This window comes from Papaver somniferum, chromosome 3 (genome assembly GCF_003573695.1).
Source record: "Papaver somniferum cultivar HN1 chromosome 3, ASM357369v1, whole genome shotgun sequence".
Taxonomy (NCBI): domain Eukaryota; kingdom Viridiplantae; phylum Streptophyta; class Magnoliopsida; order Ranunculales; family Papaveraceae; genus Papaver; species Papaver somniferum.
In genome coordinates, this window is record NC_039360.1 from 198,374,605 (window position 1) to 198,386,201 (window position 11,597).

At 37.5% G+C, this 11,597-nt stretch overlaps 1 long non-coding RNA gene across 1 annotated transcript; it reads right to left on the bottom strand.

Moving 5' to 3' along the window:
• Window positions 1-8,173: 8,173 nt before the first annotated feature.
• Window positions 8,174-10,794, bottom strand: LOC113362022. The gene is made up of 4 exons (XR_003365499.1): window positions 10,550-10,794; window positions 10,117-10,206; window positions 9,344-9,411; window positions 8,174-8,494 (listed from the first exon to the last, which is right to left on the bottom strand). It is a non-coding gene; the product is annotated as an uncharacterized LOC113362022 (long non-coding RNA).
• Window positions 10,795-11,597: the final 803 nt, after the last annotated feature.

The following is an 11,597-nucleotide window of genomic DNA, read 5'->3' on the forward strand; positions in this document are numbered from 1 at the left end:
TCGTTCCTGATCTTTACATGTGATGAAATCATATTGTTGATTCTTTTCTACCGGGCGTTAGGAGAAACGCGAGCCTCTTCATCTATAAACGAGGGTCATGTTGAAGTTCTTGCGCCGGATGTTAAAAGTATTCCTTATCAGCTCCATCTGGGGTTGACGTGACTCTTTTGGTAGACGCTCGTTAGTGTCTTGGGGAAAATAGGTATGTCCTTCTGAGTTGTAGCCATGTCTGTTTGATCCCTACGAGAACCTTGTGTCTTTCCATCATATCAACAGTGGTAAGGGGAGGTTGGCTTCCTCTGGCTCCTCCAGCCTCTCGTCCCGGTGATGGAGTAGGAGCGGCTCTGGTGACGGTTTGAGGTGTCAGACTTGTAGAAACGTTGGGAGAGGCAGCAGCGGCTCTGGCGATCAGTGGTATAACACCTGAAGGAACATTTTCTGCGCTGCTGGTGTTGGCGGTGGCGTATTAATGCTAATGGAAAGAGTGTTAGTAACAAAGATGGTTTCAGCGCTAGTGTTCTTAGGGTTTGTTACTGATCTGGACCTGAGTTCTACCATCTTGAGATCGTGTTGAAGAATGGTATTGGAAATTTAAAATTGATGTTGCAACCGAAAGATTTGATCTCCCACTGTGGTCGCCAATTATTTGAGGGTGAAAACCGTATCTGCTGATTTTTTGGTAATTTTGGGTGTGTGGGTGAGAAACAAATCTAAACCCTAAAAAATTTACTGCACGGGAGTACTTTTGATTCGAGAGATCAATCTGTACAATCCTGGCCTAAACCAAGAAATGTCCATTCCAGGATTGCTTCGGTCACAAAGTGAAGGAGAAGGGTTGGTCTTAGGGAGGGAAGCGAAGAAAGTGTTGAAACCAGAATAATTGATTCTGGAAGTGTGGGTTTTTCGTAACTTGTATCTGAAATTAGAACTTGTGAGCAGAATGGAAATCTACCAGGTGATTTCTCGGTACTGTGTGTTGCCGACCAAAACTTGTCGTTTGGTGAAAATATGTGAGACCTATTTATACAAGCCATAGTGAAATGTACCCCGGTCTCAAGGGAAGTGGAAACGATTGAGTGGTGGAAGAAAAGAGTAACGTGTAACTGTTAGACGTTATGCTTCCATGATGAGATAAGTGAATTCGTGTAACCTCCGGTCATTACGCTTCCATGATGAAGGAAATGAATTGTTTACACCGTTACTTTTCACCGCCACTAATTATTCCACTTTATGACGCTTCTTGTAACAGGCGCATTGCACGCCGCACGCTGTAAACCTCCATACCAATACCCTGTTGAGCATCCCCCAGTTTGTGACATATTTTGATGTTTCGAGTGTTTTCGTGGAAAACATGTAGCACTTTGCTACATGTGGCAAGTTAAAATCGAGAGGCTTGCCGCAGGTAAATAGCATGTGATGCTAGGCTCGTTTTGGCTAGTTGCTTAAAACATGTCGCGAGCTTACCGGTTTGGTGGCGACCTTCGACGGCCGAGATCGCATCTTATGAATAAGTGTAGTCGTTGATTGTGGATACGTTGTGTTAGCGCCTGATAATGGTGCAGTGGCATTTGCGGCATGCCAATAGCGGAGCGGTATGCCAGTGATGTTGCGGCATGGCCAAAGCTAAAAATTGGCTCCGTGGCCAAAGTTAGGGTTTGGCGCCGTGGAAGAATTAGGGCTTGGTGTGGCCAAGGCGCCGTGGAAGAATTAGGGCTTCGCGTGGCCAAGGCGCCGGGGAAGAATTCTCCATGGAAGAATTAGGGCTTGGCATGGCCAAGGCGCCGTGGAAGAATTCTCCGTGGAAGAATTAGGGTTTGGCGTGGCCAAGTCTCCGTGGAAGAGTTGGGGCTTGGCGTGGCCAGAGGCAAGAACACTTTCCGACTAGGTCTCATTAATTGATCATAACGATATCGTGGAAATGCTGCACGGACCCATATATATAGGAACGGAAAGAGAATCACCTTGATACTAAACCAGATAGAGCTCGTGGAAGAATTTGGGCTTGACGTGGCCAAGGATTCATGGAGGCGGACCCACATGTGGCGTGGCAATTTTGGTCATGTTTCCACGCCAATCCCGTTGCTCTGGGAACGTTATTTGGCTTTGGTAGCAATTTGCTCAAATTAGGATGTGTCGAAACCTAATTGGCGCACATGGCGTGCGGCATGGCGCTACTTTTGTGCAAATGGCGCCATGGCTATGCCAAAGGAACTATGGCAAGGCCATAGTGTGAAAACGGCCACAGGAGTAGGAATTGTCGTGGGTGGCTATTTATGGCAGGTTGCCACGAAGTGGTATGTTTGCGAGGTAGCATGTTGCGAAGTTGCCGCGGTAGAGTGCGTTTGGCCTTTAATGTATGGTGGCAAGTTTATAGCAACTTGATTGGCCACAAAAGCGGGCCGGCCAAACATAAGGCACGACCACACTTCTGGTGAGAGTGTGGTGCCTTTAGGGCGACCTGATTGGTCAATGGGAAGTGGGTTCGGAAAGCTAGGGCGTGGCCGCACTTCCATTGCGTTGTGGCGCATTTAGGGCGACCTGATTGGTCGATGGGAAGGGGGCCGGCAAGCAACATGTGGCCGGCCTTGTACAGAACGCGCGTGGCGCATTTGTGGCGACCTGATTGGTCGATGGGAAGTGAGGCCGGCAAGCTAGGGTGCGGCCACACTTCCAGCGCGCTGTGGCGGATTCAATTACCTAATAGGCTTAATTTTGACAAGCAAGGTCTGATATATTGCGCGAGGCGCGAAACCCTAACTTCTGCAAGTTAGTCAAGACGATTGACTGAATTATATGTGTCGACACAGAGCTCTTTTAAGTTCGTTGCCATAGAGAAGCATGCTTTTCTGATTGGATACCTTATGCAAAGATATTATTCTTGATACTTGGAGATTCGTGCTACTCTACTGCGAGTGAACGCAAATCGCCATGCCATATCAACATTAAGAGTTCAGCCGGAGAACATAGCATAAAAGGCATTCAGAGGAACTTATATTAAGTGAATATACGCGAGGCGCCGAAATTTACAGAACATCTGGGATTCGCCAGTCTGGATAAATTTCATGTAAGTATATTGAGCGGCTCAATAAATATGCCAGTGGAGAGTTTAGCACACGTGGCTCTGTTTCCTTTTAGAGTGACGTCACATCAGATGCAAGGTTTTACGATTTTAACCCTAAGCTAAAAACCACCATCAACAAGTAGACAAAGTCCAATAAACCTCAAAAGTCCAAGACACTTACATTCAGTTAGTTAAGAATCCTAGATTACTAACCACCCCTCAAGAAAAATACAAAGAAATCAAAGAAGAGTTTAGATATCTATCTTGAGGAATCACAAAGTCTGAGACGAAGAGAACTTTGTGATTTTTTTCAATCTCGTTCCTAATCCAAGATTACGAAAACCTGAAAAAAAATTAATAAAAAATAAGAACAAGATCCGGACTCAAGAACTATCAGGTAAAAAATAGAATGTCTAGGCTTCACGAATTCCCTAAGTGAAGTCTTCAAATTCGGAACCTAAAATACGGTTCTATGACGAACCCAGGTTATAGAGGATGACTCTAGCTTAACAACTAGGATATAAGAGTGCCTGGGATTAAGAAATCTCGTTGCAAAAGTCGCTATTTATAGATTTTCAAGGATCTGGGTAGTTTTGAATTCAATGTAAGATAGTTGGAGATCCAAGAAAACACTTTCTCAGTTTAGATGAAACTCTTATTAGAAATTCATGCAAGCATGTGAAAAGTACGCCTTGGAGTTACACCGAAGAACATGCATTATGGTTGAGGGTTCTGGAACCGTACACGAGTGATAGTCCATAGAGGCTACGTAGCCTTTGAACTTACAACCATTATCAGTGTTCAATAACACTAAAGACTAACTAATAATCCACAAGCGCAAAGTGTTTTTAACAAAGCTGTCTTAGAAGTGTTTATGAGAGTTGTAGCAAAAGCGAACATAGTCATATATAATAGTTTGTGGACTTCTGCTAATACTGAAACTGGACAGGTTTGTAAACTACTGGAAGTTCACGAAGTCAGTCCCTGAGAGTTTTCAAAATGGGTTTGCAATCCTTGGAAGTCTGCGAAGTCAGATTCGGTGGGTTTGCAAACCTTCCACTTTAACTCAGATTTACATGGTTCTCAAACCGGTTTCGCAAACCTCTATAGTCTACGTAATTTAAACTGACATAGGTTATATATACAAATATGTTTACCTTGAACCAAGCAGTATATATCTTACAATTAAATTTGAAACATTCCCTATAGTCATAGACAGTATGCAATGTTGCTTTGGAAATTTCCAAATGGTCAACTGAAAACGAAAATAGTTTGTGAACAATAAATTGTTTCAACTAAGATTGCTAAGGATCAACGGATGATAGACACATTTTTGTGTCTGATATAATCTCAATTGTATATATTGTTAGTGCTCGATTTTGTATTTATTTTGGCTTTTTATATCTTTGTAGGTGTTTTTGGAAAAATAAGATTTTGCGGCGAAATTGGCTCGAAAAGTGTTTTTTGCGTTCATGGGAGGACATTTGCTATTTGGACCCTCACTTTGGATAAGGGGTAACCTAATTACTAAGGTGCATCCCATTTCCAGGCATCTGCTAATCGCACCCCTACTCTGGATAAGGGGCAACCATCTTCAACATTCAAAAACCGGAAAATTGGCGGGAAAATAGTGCAGTTAAAGAACAGTTTTGGTGATCGTGATTTGGAGGAGTTTGAGGTCGATTAAACCTCTGATTTTCATAGGATAGACTCCTTATGGGTCTAGGAATCTGATATGGGTGTTTAAATCGATTAGATTGGGCTCAATCGACGGATTTTTCTCACAACAAGAAAATATGGAAAGTCACGTGTGTGATCTGTTTTAGGGAATTTTAGAGTGATTAAAATGTTGTAAACCTTCCCAAAGATTCGTATCTATCTAAGGAAGAGTTTAGGATAAAAAGGAAAGCTCGGAACGCGTAGAAATCCTAAAACAAGAAATTGTCGCAACTTGGCCGTGAAGAGAAGGAAAGAGATTTTGGAAGATTTGGGAGAGATTTAATCGGTATTTTTAATACAAATAGATGTCTTGGGTCATATAGAAGAGGTGTCGAGAGTTTGGGAACCTAAGGAGAGCCAGAGAAAAAAGAAATCAGAGCTTTACCAAACTCTGTTTCTGCTGCTGCTGCTGTAGAAGAAGAAGAACAGCTGAAGAACATTGACCTTCGGTAGACAGTCGCAGAAAACTGTCGTTGTTTAACAGCTGAATAACATTAAGTTGTTCAGGGCAGTCTTAAATCAGCGACGAAGCAACAGTTTTTCTGTAACAGTTCCATTGTAACAGCTGTTTTGCAACACCAATACATTGTTGCAAACAGTCTGTGTTATTACTTTTCACTCTTTTAGTCATCTTTTGAGCAACAAACACATAATTTGAGATCATGATTAATATGATGGAGCTAAACCCCAATACTGGCATGACGGAGGAAGCCATATTTCATACGTGTGGTAATTATATTTAATTCTTTTTATGACTTTTTGCATTAATTTAATCGTTTTATGATTTTTCTTAATTAGTTGTGAAGTCGTATGATGATGTATGCTTGGTCTAAGTGCTTTTGATGCATCATGCTAGTGATTTACAGTTAATCTTTTTAAAATCTACCCTGGCAAAGAATTAGAGTCAATAAACAAGAGCTATAATTGTCTAAGAATTGATTTTTGAACCACATGGTATGAGGTTTGGTGGAATCCTGAGTCTCAGTAATCTCTCGACATTGTGACAAACCTTGTGTATATATTTTCTTTATTTTTATTGTTTTCTATTATTAAGTCTGAAATTGAGTCTACACAAGTCCGAGTTGAACGAACTTTATTTACCACTTAAAAAACTACATCAACGGACATTTATTTCTTGAATCATATTTCAATAGTTTAATCAAAACAAGATTAAACTCGAAATTTCTTTTTTTGGAATATTAAATCTGCTAAAATCATACGACATAGTCTCATTAGATATAATAGTAGATACCTTGAGTAAATATGATAGGTCAGTCTTCACATACCTATTTGTTGATAAAGTTCTCGCAAATGTCTGTATTTGTTCTCTAGTCTTCAGTATTCGAGGGTTATTCAGTGATGTCTGATACTCAACTACCATATCTTAATCCTAGTTCGAGACTTGACTTTGGTAGTCTAGAAATCAAGATATGGTTTCGTACATCTATCATTGACAACAATCTTGAGATAGAAAAAAATTTGAGCTCGATCGAGCTATGCTCTAATAGTTAGCAACATTTTTATTTGCAGAAAATTTTCTAAACAAAAATTAAACCTGATTGTTAGTAAATTTTTTATTAAGATTTTTATATGCTTAATGTTATAGCATTACTCGGTCGAACTAGCAAGTTTTCCTATATTAATCTTATTGTCAATGTTAGATGAAGAAAACTATATCTTGATTTTTAGTCTACTTAGTCAAGTCTCAGACTAGGTATACAAGTTGGTAGTTAAGTATCATATATCACCCTCGAAGACTGAAGATCGAGGAAGACATTTGGAGAACTTCATTGATGAAAACTTAATTTATACATTTTTACCGTCTTCTTTATATTTGTTGGTGCTTGTATGTGTACTAATACTATTATTTTTATTTCTTTTATAGGTTGCATTGCTCAAATCCGAAGTACGAATAAATATTGCTAACGGAAGTTACCTCCTCACTTGCACCGCTAACTCATGGATTTGTTACCTGGTATCTCCATGAAATTGAAGTGAGAACAAACTATCCTTTTGATAATTCTTGTCGACAGTTTTTAAACGAAAATATCATGTGCATGAGTACATTTGAGACTTTTGCGATGAATACAAGTGACTCACCTATAACAGATTCCTGAATCCTTAACACCTTCATAATCTGGTTACATCTTTTATTATCTTGCTTTTCCAGTTTTTTTATTTTAGTTACCAATCAATAAATTTCTAAAATATTGAATTTGATTAGTTATTCTTGATATTAGTTAGTAGTAGTATTTTCACGCTCCTCGTGGGTTTGAACTGTACTTGCCATTGTCTACTAGTTAGACAATGTATACTTGCAGTATATTTATTGTAGGTTTCTAACCCTACCAAGTTTCTGGCGTCGCTGTCGGGGAGCGATTATGAAATATTGTAATTAGTATCTTTTATTTTCTAATCGTAATTAGGTTTTTTATTTTATTTTTTGTACAATATTTTTATTTTAGGTTTTTTTTTCCTTTTAACTTGTCTTGTGTTTTAGAACTTTATTTGAGGTACCTTTTTAAAGATGATGACTCCTTCTCATGAGACGTCATCTGAGATGACGATTGGGGAATATATGTACGGGCCACGGTACAAAGAAATTTGTGTTTATAATCGTCTCAGATATGGAAGTTCAAATCGTCGCCACTTCGATATGGGTGGTTATTCAGATGAATATCAATCCCAATGTTATGAAGTTGATTTTTCGAATATGGTAAGTCAACAATCGATATATGAGGAGTATTATAACAAGAGATCGTCTAGATTGGATCAAATATTAAGAGTTCTTGAATGCCAGAGGTTATATGCTGATAATGATCAGTTTTGTAGTGACTCTCTATTACATACATAATATATAGATGACCTTGTGGATGATTTGCCTAATTCCATAGATGAATCTATCTCACAATATCATTCACCCGAATTAGAGGTTGTTTCTAGACCCCTAGACTTCCAAAAGTTACCTAATTTAGGGTTAGAATTGTGTGCTTCTAAAATTTTGTTGGATTACTTTGCATCCAAATACCCAGAGAATTTGCTTGTTCCTGACATCGTGCATGAATCAATTGAGAATTCCCCAATCCCAACTGTCATTTCTAAATATTGTATTCTGGGTTGATCCCCAAATTTTCAGGTTATTAATTTATGGGGATCCTTTATGTACATTCCAATAGGTAGATTTTTATTTTCTTTTTATGGTTTTTGTTTACCTTTATTTTTGCATACCTTGTTATTACCATCTTTTGATGTGTTTTACAGGGAATACCCAATCAGGTGAAATGCTCTAATCCCTTTTATTTGATTTACATTTGCTTCTCTTGCCTTTATATGCAGTAGTATAACAAGCACGCGCGATGCGCCTCCCGCGCCGTTCTGCAGGTACATGCGATGCACAAAAATTTTGAAAAGAAAATGCGATTTCACATCGACGTTGTTTTTCTTTCTTTAATTGGTTTGCTTCTCTTTCATATCGGGTCCTTAAAACTTTCATTTGTTGTACAATGCATTGTGAGTCCATTTCATGCAGATATTGCCTTTCCCTCCTCCACTTCTCATGTCCATCAACTCCTGAAGTCGTGCTTCTTCAATAACTTTGGGCCTCTTCGGTAATCAGATTGTTGACTGCCCTTTGTTGGAGGTACTAATCAACTGACGAAGTCCAGCTAGCTAGGAGAATTGGGGCATCGGTGGAGATTCATCATTGCTAATATACTGAGAGAATCAAAAAGAAATTTAAGGCAACCGATAAAAAATAGCTATCACCGTAATATGATATTGCTCAAATGATGAAAACTAATAGTATTACATTTGAAATATTGTAGTAAATATTTTCTGTTTTAAAGTATTTGAGTTTATAATTGAGTATGAAGAATTGAAGTTAGATGGAATTTGAGATAGTATGGGCCATATTATCGTGTTCGAAAGCAATTTTTCCTTCTGCTCTCATAATAAAAGCTTGTCTTTTCGAGAATACTCAATTTCAAAGTACTAAAACATGTTTGAACAACATCAATCTTGAATTTAAGTTGTGGCATAATCATACTCATACTCGACTTTCATTAGTGCATACCCCATTTCTATACTGCAGTTTTCACATAATCTGCCTATAACCTACTGGCCTTGTTAAGTGGACTCAAGTACAACTAAGGTGCCAAACAACAACAAAGTCAACATAGTCTCGCCTCAAAAATTAATAACAAAGATTAAAACAATCGACTACTGTAGTACTCCAATCCGCAACACTCCAATACGCAACAATTTCCGATTCCAACAAATATTACATAACATAGAAAACACAATCTTATATCATTAACTCGATATTATTATAAATAAGTAAATTAACTTATAATTTGATCATGGAATGAGTTTTGGAAATCTACCATTACAGGTCAGGTCCTAACCTTAAACTTCTAAGCACCTAGTTTACTAACAACACCAATATCAAATCCATCTTAACGCTTAAATGTCGTAAGCACAAAAAAAAATGCAGCAATTCTCACAGAAACCTTTAAACAACATGTCGAAAATGCAAGATGGAAAAATATCAAAAGATTCACTAACCTAATCACCATCATCATGGACTGTCGTGCATTGAAGATCCATTCCATTTAATCAACAACTTTGGGAACCTAACAAACAACAACACAAACCCTTCAGAAGTCAACAATGTAAGATACCTTTATTAGGGTCCAGTGGAAATGTATACAAAACAGTAAACAATGCCTTAGTCACTTAATATAGGAAACTAAGGTTGTGAACAATGCATTAGTCTCTCAAAGGAGAAACATTTAAAATGTAATGGAAAAGAAACATAGCAAGATTCATGCAAGGGGTGAAGGATTAGAGCTAAAACACACGTATCATATAAATGACTGTTAATATCGAAATATTCATTAACCAAGTGGAGCAATGTCAGTAAAATGCATTAAACACCAAGTGAATGATTCGTAAGGACAGATGATTAAAAGAAACATTACAAAACAAAGACTTGCATTTCCTGTATGCTCAAGTGCATTAATAAACCAATGATATTCAAGTTGTTAAAGAGAATAAAAATTCCCAGGAATTCCTCCATTCCACTTGTTGAATCGGACTCATAAACTAATGAAATGTAGTGTAGAAGTTTGAGATAAATATTTGGGGATTTCAGCAGAAAATAAAATTGAAGAAATTTGACCAAATAAAATTTAAAAGAAGATTGATAGAAATTGAATTTGATAAATTTCAGAACAAACTAAGATCTAAACATTCATAAATATCAGAAATGTAAAGGATCTATTAAGGGAATTTCGAAAGTGCAACAGAACAAATTCCGACCATACGTATATACTTACTGTTAACTCTCTTTCTTTATCTTGCTTTTATTTTGCTTCTTCTTCGTCCTCACATGAGTACCATCACATCCATCACTTCCATTATATTTTCTGTAGATGAAAAAAGAAAGAAAGAGTAATATGGTTACCTATCTAAAATTCCTACGGAATTTGATCTTTCTTCAAAACCCCAAAGTTGTCAAATTAAGTCATCAAACTCTTCCTAAATTGAAACATCAATCGAATCGAAGACCCTACTTTTGTAACGAAATCGGGTGAAATAAACCACAAAAATAAACCCATTAATCGGGTAAAGAATAATGGGAACCCTAAATTGCACAATCCTGCTAATGACTGGTAATTTTTATAAAATTGGGTATACTACTATACTGATTGTTATACATATATGATCATGTTGTGATGTAATATACATAAGTAATTAGATGACACTAACCTGAAGAACTTTGATTTGGGGAGAATTGTTTAATCATGTGAATTGAAACCATAGATATATGTGATGGTAATCTGAAACTTCAATTGATTAAATCAAACAAATTTGTGACAATAATCCGTTCAATTGAAATTGGAAAAGAAAACCCTATTAAGGCTGTCGATCGACGGTTTAATTGATTTTGATCGATACGATATCAGTTGTTCTCTTCTGAAGATACGAAAGAGAGAAATTCTAAAGATGCGAAAAGAAAGATAGGAAAGGTAAAAACACAAAAGCGAAAATGGAGACAGCGGGATTCGAACCTGGATTCATTATGTCGCGATTTTACAGATCTAACCTCTGTACATCTCCTTTTGGCGTAACTTTAAGAAGAAAAAAATAAAAACCTGCAGGGGTATTTTTGTGATGTGAAAAAGCTTCACCAAACAATTGGGTCTTTTCTTTGTATTAGTAAGATGTTATCTTGGGTGGCACGGTTTGAAACATTGAGGACAATGTTAAATTTAGGTTTAGGGATAGAGTTTCCGAAAATTGATGCCAATAACGAAACTCCAGAGCTTAGAAACCTGTGTCAATTCAGGATAACACTAACCAATCTAAGTGGATAGAAACATCTTGGTTTTAGGAGTTGCGGAACCCAACAACAGAGTTTATTCATAAAAGGGCAGAGCTTAGGTGTTAGAAATAACATGGTATTTTCACCGAATCTCGGAGTCGTCTTATTACTTTCTGTTTTTATTTTTGCAAGCTTTTATGTTTCTCTAAGTGATTTGGTGGGGCACCAGCATCGAATTGTTATCACCGAGGGGATGAAGTAAAATGATTGGGTTACAAAAAAAAAGGAGACCAGACCAATTAGATCAATCGGAGTATATATATAAAATTCAGAAAAAATAGAAAAAAAATATAATTTATTAGTGAAAAATACTAGAACCACCCTACTATATGGGTTCAATATTTAGAAGCCCCACAAAATGGATCCTCCACTATCAACTCCATACTTTAGGAAAATGATATTGCTAGGCCCGAAATATCAAATTCTCTTCAG